The sequence below is a fragment of the Euprymna scolopes genome, chromosome 23, assembly GCF_053919585.1.
Source record: "Euprymna scolopes isolate OS-2025 chromosome 23, ASM5391958v1, whole genome shotgun sequence".
NCBI lineage: Eukaryota > Metazoa > Mollusca > Cephalopoda > Sepiida > Sepiolidae > Euprymna > Euprymna scolopes.
The window spans coordinates 105,471,323-105,488,366 of NC_136504.1; the positions used below are offsets into that span (position 1 = coordinate 105,471,323).

General features: G+C 35.0%; 2 protein-coding genes across 7 annotated transcripts in view; one reads left to right on the forward strand and one right to left on the reverse strand.

Moving 5' to 3' along the window:
• The window catches only part of LOC145246115 (high-affinity choline transporter 1-like), a 145,640-nt gene extending 143,502 nt beyond the window's left edge, over positions 1 to 2,138 (reverse strand). Inside the window, exon 1 of the mRNA XM_080107949.1 lies at positions 2,031 to 2,138. The gene's annotated coding sequence lies outside the window, so the exon portion shown is untranslated. The remainder of the gene's footprint in view (positions 1 to 2,030) is intronic.
• LOC145246116 (CTD small phosphatase-like protein 3) overlaps positions 1 to 17,044 on the forward strand; it is a 203,397-nt gene that overhangs the window by 30,261 nt on the left and 156,092 nt on the right. The window lies entirely within an intron of this gene.

Here is a 17,044-nt window from a genome sequence, read left to right on the forward strand (position 1 = left end):
GGGGAAGGGGGCAAATGATGGAGTTGCTCATTTCTTTTTTTCTTTGCATAGAACAGAACTCAAATTTACATATGTTAAGGCCTAAAATTGCACCGTTTGTTCATTTTCATCAGTATTTGACGTCCCCTGGCGACTTTTGGGGCTAAATGGGGGAGGGGCAAATGCTGAACTTAGTCATTTTTTTTATGCTTCATTTACTGTGCACTCATATATTATCTAGTTATAAGCCTTTTAATGTTTGCGTTAATATTGTTGCTAAGCAAAGTAGCCGTCTTTGTTTACATTACTGGCTAGGATTATAACTTTTTATTAAATATTTTAAAACTTTATTGTGCATAATGAAAACTGTTTTAAAATTTAATCGTCCATCCATAGCGCTTGAGTCCCTGGAGGGGCATAGGCCATCTACAACTTTTGTAGGTGTTTTTGTAGCGAGGAGTTCATTTTAAAGGGTGAGGGTGCTGGCCCCACACCCAACCTTCCCAGGAGGTACATACAACCACTAGCCTTCCCAAATGGTCACGCATCTTGTACTGTCCAGGCTCAACATTGCTTAACTTCGGTGATCTGGCGAGAACCGGTGTGTCAACGTGATTGTGCCGTACATAATTTAATCGTGCATAATGAAAAATATTTTAAAACTTTATCGTTCATAATGAAAAATATTTTAAAAATTTGTCGTTCATAATGAAAAATATTTTTAAACTTTATCGTTCATAATGAAAAATATTTTAAAACTTTGTCGTTCATAATGAAAAATATTTTAAAACTTTATCGTTCATAATGAAAAATATTTTTAAACTTTGTCGTTCATAATGAAAAATATTTTAAAACTTTGTCGTTCATAATGAAAAATATTTTTAAACTTTGTCGTTCATAATGAAAAATATTTTTAAACTTCATCGTTCATAATGAAAACTATTTTTAAACTTTGTCGTTCATAATGAAAAATATTTTTAAACTTTATCGTTCATAATGAAAAATATTTTTAAACTTTATCGTTCATAATGAAAAATATTTTTAAACTTTGTCGTTCATAATGAAAAATATTTTTAAACTTCATCGTTCATAATGAAAAATATTTTAAAACTTTGTCGTTCATAATGAAAAATATTTTAAAACTTTGTCGTTCATAATGAAAAATATTTTAAAACTTTGTCGTTCATAATGAAATATATTTTTAAACTTTATCGTTCATAATGAAAAATATTTTAAAACTTTATTGTTCATAATGAAAAATATTTTAAAACTTTATTGTTCATAATGAAAAATATTTTAAAACTTTGTCGTTCGTAATGAAAAATATTTTTAAACTTTATCGTTCATAATGAAATATATTTTTAAACTTTATCATACATAATGAAAAATATTTTTAAACTTTAGTGTTGATAATGAAAAATATTTAAAAACTTTATCGTTCATAATGAAAAATATTTGAAAACTTTATCGTACATAATGAAAAATATTTTAAAGCTTTATCGTACATAATAATTTATAATATCATAATTTGACAGTATAACATTGTGATATGATCATTCTATAGTTATCGACTATATTTTCGTGTTGGCTGGGTGTAACTGCAAAACTCCCTTTTCCTCTTGACACCAAGATGAAGTTTATGCAATTTCTGAAATGGATTTTTCCTTGCTGCTTGCCCTATGTTGCTAGTCCTATGCAGTTTTACGAGGTTCACTCTCCGAGGCTCTGCCTTCTGTCTTTGAGAAGGGATTAATTTCAGGCTAATCACCTGACTGGTCTCTATTGGAGATTACTGACGGGACTGTCCAGCCATTATTTACTGGTCAAAGTGCTGAGTTTTCAATTGCACTTTAGGACCCTTGTTGTATTTCTCACTGTGAGAGAAATACCTTCCCAACTGCATTTTGTCTCAAATAATTTATTTCGGGGTAATAGTAACGATTACCCCCCCCCCCCTTTTCTTCAAATTATTATTGCGTAGCATCACAAAGAGTTGTATATAATTTACATGCTGTACGAGAAAGCAAAAAAAAACTTCAAATGGAACTTACCTTCGTTGGTAATGATTGCAAGGAGTTGACTTTTTCTGTGTTCAGACAGGCCACCACCTTTTCATAATCTACAGTCTCTGCGACTTTAGTCGATAAGCATGTTTTTTTAGTTGCCCAGTTTATGAGATTGGCAAGATTCTTTTTTCAATTTAACAGCTTTCTTATTGTTTTTTAAATACTTGGATGTCATGTCGAATAATTATCAAGTTTTATTTGACCACAAAGTTGATCTGAAAAGAGGTATTTTGTCAATGTTCGTCAATCTGTCATTTTGTCAGTCTGTCATTTCGTCATTTTGTCAGTCTGTCATTTCGTCATTTTGTGAATCTGTCATTTCGTCATTTTGTCAGTCTATTATTTCGTCATTTTTGCAAGTCTGTCCTTTTGTCAATCTGTCATTTCGTCAGTCTGTTACTCCATCATTTCGTCAGTCTATCATATCATTTTGTCAGTCATGTCGTCAATCAGTCATCTTGTCAGTCCGTCATTTCGTCAGGTCATCATTTCGTCCAGTCATTTTATCAATCCACCATTTCGTCAGACTGTTAGTCCATCATTTTGGTAATGTCCAAAAACCGTCCTCTCATGACGATGTCGCTTCTACGCATGCGTCATACGACGTCGTAACCTGATTTAGTTTAAAGATTTAAAAAACTGACCTAATTTTGTGTACGTCGTCTTAGGTCAGTTGGTTAGAGCACTGGGTCATTATCTAAAGGTTTTGGGTTCGAATCGTGGTGTGAGATGTCTTTTTATTTTTTTTTTTATTTTTAAAATTTAAATATTGGAGCAGGGTTATTTAAGCCATTTTTCACATAACGTTCGTTTTTCTGTTTTTTTTTTTTTTTACTTCGCTTATTCTTAGGTTTTCATTAACACCCCCCCCCCACCTCCGACCGACCACACACACCCAAAAACACCGGGTACCTACCGATTTTTTAAATTTTAATATTGAAACAGGCTTATTTAAGCCATTTTTCATGTGTTTTTTTTTTTTGGTTTTTATTTTTCAGATTTTTTAAAGAAGTTTTAACGTTCGTTTTTCTGTTTTCTTTTTTGTTTTTCCGATTTTTACATTTAACATCGTTCGCTTGCCTTACATTAGTTTTTATTCGATTTTTTTAAAGTTTTAACTTTTTTTGTATAATATTTAATTTTTATTTAATATTTACAAATATTTACTTTGCTTATTCTTATGTTTTGATTCGTCGTCGTAACGCTCGACGACTTCCGGGCGCGTACCTGTCAATTTGGTTCTTACTTAAATAAATTCAAACATCTTTCACTAACTCATTCTGGCTGGCCGATTTTATTTTCAAACTTCGCCTCAGGGTTTCGGGTTGATCCTACCCCCCCTCCCCTCCTCCCGGGTTCTTTTTTTATTTAACACCACACACACCTACAAACACCCGGGCAACGCCGGGTACCCCCGCTAGTATATATATATAAAAGCGAAAATGTGTGTTTGTGTGTGTGTGTTTTTGTGTACGTCCGCAAAAGGTTTTTTTCCGGGAAGCGATCGCTTGGCTCACTCCTTTAAACTTTTTATATCATGTCTAAATCTTAATATCTACGAGTTAACAACGGGAGTCGCCTGTCTATTTAATTTGCCCGACTTCGAAAAGCTAAATATTCCACATTTTTTGATCACTGCGAGTGGATTCGGCTTTTTCGTATAAAAGTGAAAAAACTATCGAAGCTTAAGACATCGTTTCCGGCGCAATCGTCCAAAAGCAATCAACTTTGATCAATGTGGAGTTTCTCCTTATATCAGACAATTGCTATTCAGTTTGGACAAATCCCCTTTTTATGAGGAACTGGTTTCCCCCCAACATCTTGGAAACAAAAAAAAAAGAAAAGAAAAACTACCCCGCAGTAAATAAAAAAACTACCCCGCAGTGAAAGTTAACTTGATCTCATTAAGTCTTAATACTTAAATAAATTCAAATGTGTTTCCGCTACTATTTCTTGCTGACCGACTGGTTAACATTACACGTTTTTTTTCACATTTTATTTTCCAACTTCACCTCAAGGCTTTGGGTTCGATCGTTCCTACTTACCTACCAAAACTTTTTTTTACCCCCCCCCCCCCCCGACACAAACACTCGGGCAACGATTTTTTATTATTCTTTTGTTTTGATTTGCCCAAAAGCACACACACCTCTAAACACCCAGGCAACGCCGGGTACCCCCGCTAGTCTATAATATAAATCTCACCTGTCTGTTTAAATTTATGTATGTTTGTATGTCTGCTTAAAACTTTTGACAAAGGCGACATATTTTCATGAGATCGGTATCGTTTTGAAGAACGAACCTTCGACCGACAAATATTGAAAAATTAGCTAAAAACATTAATTCCTTCACCCTCAACTGGGCACTTTTCTCCAAGGAGGGGGTCACTTTTTTTGACGATATTTTCAAAAGTCATCCCCTCTTTTTGATTGACTAGTCTTAATTTAAACCTTCGCCACTTCCGGTTTGGCGATGGATGCAACGGCAAAGATGTCGCTTTTTTTTTTTTTTTTTGCTCCACACACACCTCCAAACACCCGGGCAACGCCGGGCACTCAGGCTAGTTTATTATACTCTGTTTAATAAATAATTATACTGATTTGGCATATATATATACACACACACACATTATTTCAAAATATGATGATGTTTTGTTGATGCTAATGACAGTCAATCGTTTTAATAGTAATATAAGAGTTATGAATGAAAAAAACTTTGGCATTTATTCATATACTAGTGGAGGTGGTACCCAGTGATGCCCGGGTGTGGATAGGTGGGTGGAGAGAAGGATTAGAAAAAAAAAATGGTAGTAACGTGTGTGTGTGGGGGGGACATTGCCTGGGGGTGTGTAGGTTGTGTAGCAAGGACCCCCCCCCCCCCCGGGTGTAAGAGGTGTTAGATTCTGATACAATTACTGATTCCGATTTTGATTCTTTATAAATGTGTAAATATTTAGCTGTAGAATTGCTGGTTTTTTTTTTCCCCGATTACTGTCAAAATGCATGTTAAATGTGCAGATATTTACTTCAACGTAAAAAAAATCTTCTTGTGGGGGATGATCTATAAATTTTAAGTTTACTGGTAGTTTAAAATTAATAAATATTTTTTTAGCGTTACTACTAGCAGTGGGAAATTTTGTTTTAAACACAACAAAATAAAAGACAATTAAAAGAATCGTTTTTAGTATCGGGGAAATTAAGCACAAAATTTTTCTGATTCTGATTCTTGATTCTGATTAATCGTTCCCAACACTAATATATATATTATGTAGAGGTTACTCTCATATTCTTGTCCAGGGTTGCCAGATTGGTCTGTAGAAAGTAAATTTTAATAAATTGTTTTTATTTTTATTTATTTTTTTTTTTTATTTAAAATTTTTTTTTTTTTATTAAGCAGTTTGGTCTTCAAAAATTGTATTTAGCCTTTTTTTCAAAGCATAATGTATGAACGAGCTAAGGTCACTTTCATATTCTTGTCCAGGGTTGCTAGATTGGCCTATATAAAGTTAAATTTTGCAAATTTTACTTTTGAATTGTTTTTTAAGCAGTTTGGATTTCAAAAATTTGTATTTAGCCTTTTTCAAAGTGTAACGCGTGCATTAACTAATTCTTGTTTTTGTTCCTGTCTTTAGCCTTTTTTTTGTTCCTGTCTTTAGCCTTTTTCAATGTGTTTAGCCTTTTTCAATGTGTTTAGCCTTTTCAATGTCTTTAGCCTTTTTCAATGTCTTTAGCCTTTTTTTTGTTCCTGTCTTTAGCCTTTTTCAATGTGTAACGCGTGCATTAACTAATTACTGTTTTTGTGTCTATCTTTATAATCTGATAAAAACACAAAGTTTTTATAATAATATTTCGACATTTTATTCCACCTACAGCCATAACAAACTCTTTTTATTTATCTAGACGCACCTGTTACCGTCGATTGATCAGTCATAAGTGACTCACCCGAGCAAGGAGAGAGAGAGAAAAAATTTTTATTCAACAAAATCATTAAATAAGACCAAAAATTATTTAATGAAAATGCTCTGGTATTTCACATTATCTCAGAAAATTTAAAACACATTTCCATTTACGTTTCTGGAATTTTTAGATGAAGATTGGTTATTCGTATTATTTGGATTCTTTGGTTTACTGTTCTCATCTTAAATGTCATTTTCACAATGTTTTGGTCGATGTAATCTCCCACAACTCAAAGAAACAGCACATATACTGGAGACAATTAATTACTAAGTAGCCCTTTTTTTTTTTTTTTTTTTAAATTTTCTCCCTTTGAAGATTGTAATGCTGGGTATGGGGCAGCCAAACCAGCTGCCAACATTGCCCTGCTTTTTTATTGAAACCAACCGAGAGCTCTTTTTAGTATCCTTGCTGTTCCCTTAAGTGCGATTGTCTGGATCTCTCTTGCACTTGGTTCACCAGGAATATTAGTTAGGTAGGATTTCAGGTTGTTCTTCATAAGCCCTGTGGTACCTATAATAACTGGTATGATTGATATCTCCCTGTATTATGTAAAGTAATGCCTTTCTGTATAATAGTCTTCCTAAACTACCATAGAGAAAAGACAGACAGACATTTTAACTTTTATAGATAGATAGATTGGATGCAATATATATTAATGATTTAAAAAGTATTAAAAAAAAAAAAAAAAAAAGAAGACTCATGCGCCACCACCGAGAATCGAAACCAAACAGTTCAGTTAACGATTTATTTTGCTTCTGCCGTCAATGACTGGGCTATGAAAACATGTTTACTGCAAGGCTAAAAATTAAAACATGAACCAATAGCTACTACACTATGCATTCGTAATGTCTGCGTTCGACCTTCACCTGGCAAATTTCATTTTTTTTAATTTTCACTTTTGCGCCGATTTTTCCGGGCTAAAACCTGAATATAAAGTTTTGCATGAATTCAAATACCTTATATATGAAGTTTCATGTCTGTAGACCAAAAACTCTACAAGGAGTTTGGTTGGCAAAATTTGTTAAACAAAAATATATATGTATACATAAATATATATGGAAACAATTTTGTGTTTACTGTAAACTTTTTACGCAAATATTATGCAAGTATAAATCATGTAGAATATCTGCAAGCCACTCGGGGATAAGGGTTATTGCGTGTACCGTAACCAATGGGATAGTATTATAGGGACCAGTAACAACAAGCAAGTATTCTTGAGGAAATAGTAGGGAACGGGGCACTTCATTAGTATCTGGAACCGACAGAATACACCCCTTATTTGGCCATGGACAAACAAGAGGCAAGCAGTTTCATGACCAAAGATAGCCTTGATCTTTCACGGTCACAAAAATATCGCATTGACAGATGGAATGCTTAGAATGACTGCTTAGAAGAATCTAAGACCCCAGAGAACATTTCCCACATTGAACTGGCCCTGTCGGTGGGGCATTAGAATACACCGACTGCCTCCCTGCAGAGGGTAAAAGTCCCTCAATGGTGGTCCTGGATATGACCTTAAACTATATCCAGTGGCGAGGCCCCAGCTTGCGGGCTTTGGGGAGTGTGGAGCCACCCTTTAATTACCATTGCTCCCAGGTCCACTCTGACCCGGAGTGATAGTACCTGTTAGGGTTCCAACTATGGGTTAAATAGAAACCGACTTGAAAACAACAAACATATTCTATTAAAAAAATTTTCTTCAAAATCTTTGGATTCGGCATTAAATAACCCGAAAAGGGTTGATATGCCGTAAAACAACCAACCAACCAATCTACATCTAACCCAAAAAAGAAAGAACAGATGAAAGTTCTCGAGTTTGTAGATGTAGAACAGTTGAGATAGTAGGTTCAGTTCACGGGGGGGGGGTAAGAAAACAGGTGAGAAATTGATAAAAATAGACATGAGATAATGACCTTGCCATTGCCACCACAGACAGGTTAGTTTGGAAGTCAATTTTCTAAAAGACCGTTAAACGCAAGTCACCATATAAAATGCCCATTAAAGAACCAAGTATGCAGCTTATTGACACCATAAAGCAAGAGTATAACCAATGAAAATAGTTTGCAATTATCTGTTTGTAATTAAATAAAAATAAATTCGGCAAAGCTATGTTTTTTTTCTTTCTTTTTCTTTTTTTTTTTTTTTTTTTAGCTAATTTTGTCATATAAAAGTAAAATTTATAGTTTCTTTCATGGAAGTTTTTTTTATTTATTTCTTTATTGCCTTTGCGGCTATAAAACCGTTCAGATGTCATAAAAATGTAAAAGATTTTAATACAAAATTCAAGTTTTGAGCCGAGCAACTGAGGTTTTGGGTTACAAAATTCCAGTGAATGGTGGGAAAAAAAAACTTTGAATTATTGGGGGAAAAATGTTCGTTATACAAATGGCCAACTTTAGAAAATTCAAGAGTGTGTTTTACGGAAGTGTGTTGTATCATATATTTTTTTTTAAATTGTATTTTTAAATTTAGTTGAGCTATAAAATGACAAATGTCAGAGAAATTAAGAAAATTGAAGAATGTGTTTTACGAAAGTGTGTGGAGTCTGAGGCCAATTTACAAACTCCGTTGTATCATATATTTTTTAAAAAATTTAGTTGAGCTATAAAATGACAAATGTCAGAGAAATTAAGAAAATTCTGTTTTACGAAAGTGTGTGGAGTCTGAAGCCAATTTACAGTTTTAAAAGTCAAAGCTGGAATCTGAGCTTTTTAAAAAAAAATTTTTTTTTTAAGGACCAATAATGACAACCATGAAAGCCAGCCAGCATCCACCAGTGAATGCAAGTAACTGCCTCAAAACATTACTAAACGTCAGTGATGATCAGTGCCTGCCCCCAGGTATCCAATGACAGTCAGTGGGTGCCAATGCCCAACAGTTTAAGACAGATGATTTCAGTTCAGTACAGTCAAATGGACGCCAACACTGACCATGCCCGCTAATAACTGCCAGTTGCAAAGACAGTCAGTGTCCGTCAGTAGCTTCAAAGAATTGTCCCGAACCAGCACTAATTGCCACTAAAACCCAGTGCTGCCAATGACAGGCAGTGGCTTCTGCTACTTGCCACTGCTTTACCAAATAAGTTTTCGATTTGTATCATACCTCCACCTGAAGAAAGTTGGATCTTACATTAGTGAAAAGGTTGTCTAAATAAGTAGTCTGAAGAATCTAAATATGAAAATCCTTATCTGAAGAATGCAGAAATATAAATCTGTTTTCCTTTTTAAAATTCATTTTATTTTTTTTAATCTCCATTTAAATCCCCATATCAAAAATTCATAAATTTGTTATCCTTTTCAAAAATCATTTTGTTATTTATTTCATACTGCATTTAAATCAGGGAAACAGTTGTTACAAACGCGACAATAAGGCGCCAGTAATTGAGATAGTGTCTAATGAAGCCCTTTGATCTTAGCGAAATAAACCAAGTTTCTTTCTTTTTATGAGTTTCTATGTGAAAAAAAAGAAGAAAAAAACAATAAAAAAACATGTTACTTAATTGATCAAATTGTTTCCATTGATGGGAACTTCTTTGTGATATATTCATGACCTGTGATATGAACCGATTTATAACTGTAAACACTAGAGGATATTTTATGTATAACGGTTTTTGATGGATGGACATGTTCATATGTAGGAGATACCATGATGAAACATTCTTTTTACACTTGTTACATAACCAAGAGCTGTCACTGGAACGGAAATATTTAAATGACACCTAGGAGTCAGAGGTGACATCGATAAAATCATGTGATATTCCAAAGGGAAAAATATTGTCTTTTTCTAGCGACCCTTTTAAACCAAAGATGTGAAAGTCAAACATTCCCTATTTCAGCACCATTGAGAGGGAAGGGGGAGGGCATGACATAGCCTAATGAATCTGACACAACGGAACTTCTATGGACAGAATTTCTTTCCTAGAATATCCCACTTTGTGGAACAAGATAACATGGGGCTGCTTCCCAACCGACTACAAAATGTTCATCTTCAAATCTAATGTAAGCAAATACTCGTTAAGCTGTCCGTCTAAAAAATCAATTCCACTTTTCTGCTAATTACACCCAATGTTTCTAATCCTTTTTTGACGATGATCATCGTCCAACCAACATTTTTTTTAAAACCTTATCCTCAAGTGACCCTTTAACCTTGATAAGCAGTGATCCAATGGTAAAAAAAAAGGTTTTTGTTAGTACTCAAGGTGGGGGACCAGCAACAAATCAAGGAGCAGTTTCATGACTGAAGAGAGCTTAGATCTGCATGGACAGATGGAATGATGTGAATGACTATTTTAATGTAACAAGGATGGAATGATGTGAATGACTATTTTAATGTAACGAGGATGGAATGATGTGAATGACTATTTTAATGTAACGAGGATGGAATGATGTGAATGACTATTTTAATGTAACGAGGATGGAATGATGTGAATGACTATTTTAATGTAACGAGGATGGAATGATGTGAATGACTATTTTAATGTAACGAGGATGGAATGATGTGAATGACTATTTTAATGTAACGAGGATGGAATGATGTGAATGACTATTTTAATGTAACGAGGATGGAATGATGTGAATGACTATTTTAATGTAACGAGGATGGAATGATGTGAATGACTATTTTAATGTAACGAGGATTCACACGGACTTGAAAAGTCCTTGGATTTTTACTTTTGCCTTGAAAAAGTTTTATTTCTATTATTACCAGTTGAATACAACATGGTAGTCTTCAAGTCCCATGTAAACAAGTTCTTGTTGAGCCGTCCCCATAAAATAATCAAATTCTACTCAAGTTACACCATTAACGATTACTACACTACGACCTTACATTCATTAACCCTTATCCTCGAGTGGCCTTGGGCCTTAATAAGTGATAACTCTCAAGTAAAAGAAACAAAAAAAAAACCCCGCCAAGTCTGATTGACAAGGCTGTAAAATTATTTGTAATTGATTAAAAAAAACAAAACAAAAAAAAACAAAAAAAACTTGACCCCCCCCCCCCCCCCCAAAAAAAAAAATAAACTCATAGAATTTATCTCCCAGAGAAAAATTAAATTTTTGATTAACCGATCTAAAGTTCTAGAATTTTTCTCCCTTTATGTTATGCATGAAATGGATTCGCGCTCTAAACTTTTGAATAATTTTTTTTTTTTTTTTTTTTACAAAGGAGTCACCACAGGCCACGCGAGAATAAGGGTTTTTCATTTTTCTTAACCTATTTTCTTTTCCCCCTAGAAGAAATAGGTTAAGAAAAATGAAAAAAAAAAGGGAAAGCAACAGACAACCAAAAGGCAGATTAAAATAAAGAAATAGTTTAATGACCAAAGATCGCCATGACCTTGCATGGTCACAGAAATATCGCATTGACAAAGAATGATTCAAATTTTTTTTTATATATATATATATATATATATATATATATATATATATATATATATATATATATACAAGGAAGTCACCACTTATCAAGGCCCGGAAGCCACTCGGGGATAAGGGTTATTGCGTGTACCGTAATCAATGGGATAGTATTATAGGGACCAGTAACAACAAGCAAGTATTCTTGAGGAAATAGTAGGGAACGGGGCACTTCATTAGTATCTGGAACCGACAGAATACACCCCTTATTTGGCCATGGACAAACAAGAGGCAAGCAGTTTCATGACCAAAGCTAGCCTTGATCTTTCACGGTCACAAAAATATCGCATTGACAGATGGAATGCTTAGAATGACTGCTTAGAAGAATCTAAGACCCCAGAGAACATTTCCCACATTGAACTGGCCCTGTCGGTGGGGCATTAGAATACACCGACTGCCTCCCTGCAGAGGGTAAAAGTCCCTCAATGGTGGTCCTGGATATGACCTTAAACTATATCCAGTGGCGAGGCCCCAGCTTGCGGGCTTTGGGGAGTGTGGAGCCACCCTTTAATTACCATTGCTCCCAGGTCCACTCTGAGCCAGAGTGGTAGTACCTGTTAGGGTCCCAAATATGGGTTAAATAGAAACCGACTTGAAAACAACAAATATATTCTATTAAAAATTTTTTCTTCAAAATCTTTGGATTCAGCATTAAATAACCCGAAAAGGGTTGATATGCCATAAAACAAAAACAGCCAACCACATTGAACTGATTTCCCAAGGAAGGACTGGGTGACCCTGAACCAAACACTAGCAGATATCGGAAGAACAGCTAACAAATTTCACAGGTTGGGACCAGCAACAACAAACAGTTGCCCTTGTGGAAATCTCAAACAGACACTCGAACACATTCTCAGTGACTACAGTGACATACAATTTCGAGCGGAACCCTTTATTTACTTCACGGGGGTAGCATGCTCTTCTTCCGTTAGTTATGACTGGATAGAGGTCCTAAGTAATTCGCAAATGTATATTTTGGTCGCCCACACTGAGGATTGAACCTTCAAGGTTCAACTTCAACAGGAGAATATCACTTTTACAATTGATTTTTCCTAGTACTCTAACCACTGCGCCACGGGTTCTTGCGAAACATCATGTTTTTTGTTTGTTTGTTGTTTTTTGTTTTTACAAAGGAGGCACCGCTTATCAACGCCCGGAGGCCACTCGATAAGCGTTAATGAGTGTACAGAAGTTAATGAAAAAATGTAGTAATCGTTAGTAGTGGAATTTTGGTTAATTGGATTACATATGTTAGACTCAATAAAATGTTAATTTAAAATTTTATTACATAACTAGTTTTACCTGGTGACATGCAAGTCTTTTTACTTTTTAGTTTTGCTCCCTATTCTCCCCCTTTTTTTTTTTTATCGGATTATTATTTTTAATTAATCTTTGGACCATATCTAATTTTGTTATTCCATCTTTCTTTTAAACCAAGTTATTTTATGTATTTTATTTATTTTTTGACCATATTTAATTTTGATATGGTGATATTTTTATATCGATTTCAACACTTATTAGCTGTTAATAGTTTTCAAAACCATACATCTTCTAACATAAGAGAACTTGCTAAGAATTTTAAAGACAATATAAGTGACTTCTATTTGACAATTTAAATGCTTCCAAATTCCTTTCAAATGGATTTCTTTTTTGTCAACAATGGGCATATTTAAATGGTTGATTTGTTTTCTAGGAATTAAAGTGTAGTATCTGCTTTGTTGGAGGAGTAGGTGTTTCTTGACTTTTTTTTTTTTTTTTTTTCTTTTTTCATCCAGAGTGCCTATTTAGGTGAGTCAGATATCCACAACATAAATAAAAAAACTTGTATCCAACTTTGCTATCCTGGGGGTGGTTGAGTTTAAAAGTTAATAAATAGCAACTTTTTTTTTTTTAAATTAAAAAAAAAAAAAAAAAAAAAAAAAAGAAAAGAAAAGATGGAAATGCATTTTGGTAGATTTAATTTTGTAATAAAATGGTTTGTAAATTCACCTTTTATAGTTTTTATTAAGTATGTTATGCTATAGCATTTAAAAAAAAAAAATTTGATTAAAATATTTGCTTAATTATTAAAAAAAATAAAAAATAAATCTGGAAGTTGCATAAAGGCGAAAAATATGCACACACACACACACACACACACACACACACACACACACACACACACACACACACACACACACACGATTACATAATTGCTTTTATTAATATAGAGATCTAAGCTTTGTATTAAGCCCTAAAATGTGTTAATTCAGGTTAGTCGTGTGACTCCATTTCACACACCCCTAACCTCTAACCGCTTGAACTTGTATGTTAAACACAAGATTGGGGTGACCGAAAATTTGTTATTTTTCTTCTTCACGTTGATAAAAAAAGGGTGGAAATGTTGGTAGGCAATGCAAGATGATCGCCATTACTTTCTCAAACCATTGCATCAAGTGAGAGTGCAAGCAAATAGACTCAGTGTGCAGCTAATGATGCGCACAGCAAGTGTTATATATATATATATATATATATATATATATATATATATATATATAAATTTAAAGGGGGTTAGAACAGTAGTCTAAAGAGCAGAGTGTATTTTAATGTGATAGTAAAATCACTAATTTAATTAAAATACAAGAAAAGAACAGTGCTCGTTGTAATTCAGATATATAATAAGCTCGATAGGCAAATATCCTAGAGCTACTTTAGTATTTAGTAATGTGATTGATAATTTAAAATTCAAATTAGAATTAAAAATTAAAAATCTGTGTCATAGGAAGGAACAACAACAAAGTCAATAATTTGTACGATCGTTTCGGAAACAATGTTTTTATTGTGATAGACATTAAGCCACAGACAATAATTTTGACATATAGTTTTTTTTTTAAATAAGTCTCCTCATCAGCAAAAGTATTGGGTGTTTTTTTTTTTTTATATGAAAAAGACACCATAAATAAACCTAGCAATTTTTAAGTAAGGCAGATGTATCGTACTATGTGTTCATCAACGTTTCGTCTTTATTTTGAGGAAGTCATATATATATATATATATATATATATCCTCTATAGTATCAGACCTGACCGAATGGTTAATCGTAAGTATAGACTGATTCATACCATCCAAAAAATTCCAACAAAAACGTAACAACCAACCTTGGATTAACCACTAAGGAGGCTGTCCTATCAGCAGGTGCAAAATACCGGGGCTGCTGTATTGCCATTTGGTGAATGGATTCTGGACCATGCAGTAGTCTCTGGTGGGACCTCTCGATGCCATACTAGTGGGTAATTGTTACGGCTTTATCTTATCATGTGCTACAAAAAAAAAAAAAATTTTCTTGTCTTTTTCTCTTTTACTTTCCCTCTCTGTCCTGCTCCAACCAAGTCTACCGACCTGCTCCACAAACCCCAAAACCTCAACAACCATGACAAATCTCCAAAAAAGAAACAAATAAACCTAGAACCCCATCCTCCAACGTAGACTCCTACTACCAGGTCTCCTTCTCCAACATCAGGGGTCTCCAACCTTCCAGAGGTTGGAACACAATTACAGGAGACGAAACCGGACATATTCTTTCTAAGTGAAACTGGCATAGGGCCAACCACTTCTCTAAATGAATTCATAATTAAAGAATACTCTAACTTAACATCTAAATCTGACCCCCAAGATCGCCATGGGCATGGAATATGTGCCTACATCAGAGATGGCTTTCCATGTGGTAGGGATATCTCCAGAGAAGACCCTAATTTACCTTATATGTGCTTCCGGGTTGTACTAGCTTACACCACTGCATTTATATTTGCCCTTTATCATCCCCACAACAGTGGACTTACTATCTTTAAGAGCATATCTGAGAAAATTGATCACATCCTGTCTGCTCATCCTTCGGCTAACATTCACATTTGCGGTGACTTCAATGTCCATAATGTGGAATGGCTGACCCACTCAAATAAAACTGATGACGAGGGGAGGTTTTGTCATGATTTTGCCATTGCCTATGACCTCACTCAGATTGTTCACGAATCTACCTGTGTGCCTAATACTACTGGTCAATATGCAAGCCTTCCAGAACTTTTCCTCACAACTTTCCCTGAGCTGTGTTCATGTTCCGTTCTATCTCCTCTGGGATCCTCTGACACTCTGTTGTAGCAGTTAAGATAAAAATGAAATGTAATAAGTCTTCAGGCGTATCTCTCCACCGTACTGTATATCGATACTCTATGGCTGACTGGGATAGCTTCCGTACAGTCATATCTGACCTACCTCTGCATTCCATGTTTAAAAAGGATGTGTCCTCTATAGTATCAGACCTGACCGAATGGTTAATTGTAGGCATAGACCGATTCATACCATCCAAAAAATTCCAACAAAAACCTAACAGCCAGCCATGGTTCTCCCCTGAATGTGCTGCTGCCATCGCGCACAGAAATCACTTTTTCCATAGCTACCAACGTAATAGATGTACTGAGACTAAAGCTGCTTTCAGGACTGCCAGCAACCACTGTAAAAGAGTAATAAAAAATTCAAGAGAGCTATATGCTCAGTCTGTTAAATCCAAAGTAGCTGAGCAGCGGCTTGGTTTCCATCAGTTCTGGCAAATAGCAAACAAGATCTTGAACAGAAGCGGGCGTTCTATCCCAACTATCATCAATGGACGTGAGGTCATCTCGTCAGCATCAGACAAGGCCAGACTATTTTCCAAGAACTTTGCAGCTAATTCTACCCTATGCGACAATGGCTATCAACTCCCTGTATTTCCTCCTATAACAGACAACACGCTATGCAACATACAAATATCTGTGCGTGAGATCGCCAAGCTAATCAAGAACCTTGATTCCAGTAAAGCAACTGGCCCTGACGGCATTCCAGTTATAGTGCTGAAAAAGCTCCAACCAGAACTTGCTCCCATACTTACAAAACTGTTTAAGCGTTGCCTTAAGGAGAAGTGCTTTCCAACACCCTGGTATGCCCTGTATTTAATAATTCAGGTGAAAAGTCATCTCCCTCTCAGTACAGACCAATAAGTCTCCTGTGTGTCATGAGTAAGTTGTTGGAATCCGTATTAAATAAAGAAGTAGTCAACCACCTCAACAGAAACAACCTTCTAAGTGACATGTAATATGGTTTCCACTCTGCAAGATCTATAGCAGATGTGCTAACAGTTATATCACAAAGGATTAGTGAATCTCTTGACAAAGGCTTCCTTTCCAGGGCAATTGCTCTTGACATATCAAAGGCCTTCGATAAGGTATGGCATAAGGGCCTACTTCACAAGATTTCCAGCTATGGTATTACTGGAAATGTTTTCTCAATCATTAAATCATTTCTCTCTGATAGGTTCATAAGAGTAGTGGTTGATGGGCAGAAATCAGAGGCCCACAGTATTAATGCTGGAGTTCCCCAGGGGTCCATCCTGGACCCAACTCTCTTCCTGATCTACATCAATGATCTCCCAAAACACATACTTAAATCATTTGTTGACATCTATGCTGATGACACGACCATCTATGGCAACACATCAAAGGCTGTAAATGACAAAGTTCTCTCTAATTCTCTCTCCTCTGATCTTAAGCACGTGGTACAATGGGGGAAGAGGTGGTTGGTCACTTTTAATGCATCCAAAACCAAGCTTCTATCTTTACATCAT